The sequence below is a fragment of the Schistocerca serialis genome, chromosome 6 (assembly GCF_023864345.2).
Source record: "Schistocerca serialis cubense isolate TAMUIC-IGC-003099 chromosome 6, iqSchSeri2.2, whole genome shotgun sequence".
NCBI classification, from domain to species: domain Eukaryota; kingdom Metazoa; phylum Arthropoda; class Insecta; order Orthoptera; family Acrididae; genus Schistocerca; species Schistocerca serialis.
The window spans coordinates 449,693,668-449,695,222 of NC_064643.1; positions in this window are offsets into that span (position 1 = coordinate 449,693,668).

Sequence of the window (1,555 nt, forward strand, 5' to 3'; positions counted from 1 at the left end):
GCAAAAGCCTACCTACAATGTTCTAACCAGCTATAAGTGATTACTCCAGGAGTACACTACAACCCGCTACATATCGCTCTCCTAGCGATCCTGAGGACAAGATTACACCAGTTACAGCTCACACAGAGGCATTTAAACAGTCATTCTTCCCGTGTTCCGTACGTGAATGGAACGATAAAAATCCCTAATAACTAGTACTGTGGTACGTGCACTTCACAGCGGCGGTCATAGAATTAGCTCATAAAAAAGTGTGAATACGTCGACGATGTTTTGATTTAAATGTCTTTGAAGCTGCCAGATAAGTCGAAAAGCTAGTTTCCTTTTTTCACATCCCTAACTATGCCCAGAACGTATTTGCCTTTTTTGTGCTACGATAGGACCATTTTTTATTCTCGTTCCCAACTTTTGCACTAGCAGAATTTTCAGATTAGACAGCCATAGATTGGCAACCGATGCAGATTTTTGTTGACGCGGGCGATCACTGAACCGGTATAGGTATTTTTTTTTTTGTCTTTCAAACCTTGTTGCTTTTATCGTAGCAGCGGATGAAGTTTTCAGAAACAACAGGACGATCATTAATTAAAAAATTTGATCGATCCCCGGAAGTTTGAAACAAAGAAGTTCTGCTCGTAAAAGTCTCACAATAAACGGGTTTTTTGCAGGCAAAATCCGAATGAAGCTAGATTTTTTAAAGCGAGTTTTCAATTTTATCGCAAGAATGCATTTTTTATTTATCTGATTCACTTTTAAGCCGTTTCCGCACGTTCAATTCACGTAAGAACGAATTTTACGTGCTACATTTAGCTCAAATTTAAATCATCGTATCTCGCCAACGGGTAAAGATTATAGGACACAAAAACTTGGTTTTGACTTTATTCATTCATCTGCCATCGTGCAAAGTTTGAACCGATTTATACACAAACGAAGCAAGATTTTTTCAGATGTTTAAAACTTCTCTTAGACTAAGATCCGATACACCGTCGCACCAAATATGATCGGTCAGTCTTGCTCCAGTCCGAAGTTATTTAAGGGTGACTTTGCACATAAAATCCGAACGGCGTGACTGTTTTTGCACGTAAAATCTGAACGGGGTAATTGTTTTTGTATGTAAAATCCGACCGGTGCACATACAAATTGTGCCGTTAGCTGAGCATTAATACCAGCCCAATTAAAATCTTTCAGTTAAAATCTTTTGCGAAATGAATTAATAGATTCGCACAATTTGCTCCGGTCCGTCGTTAAAACATTGCTTAATATGCTGTAACGTAGCTATATTAAGAAAGATGTTCCAATGGCTATACAAATAGCAGCAAGTCCGGTTAAGCAAAAAGCGTGTTACCCAATGTTCCTACCTCAAATAGGAACCGAGCACCAAGATCCCCCTCCAAACCGCGATTTGCGCGCGGCCATTTTAGACATATTTGTTTCAGCGCTTCGACGCTATAACGATAAACAGAATTTGCGAGCAACCAGAACCGGCAATTCGTGAGTGATTCAAAATGTCATTGACATGCACGGAGCTATCTGTATTATTGATTGGTTGGTTTGTGGGATT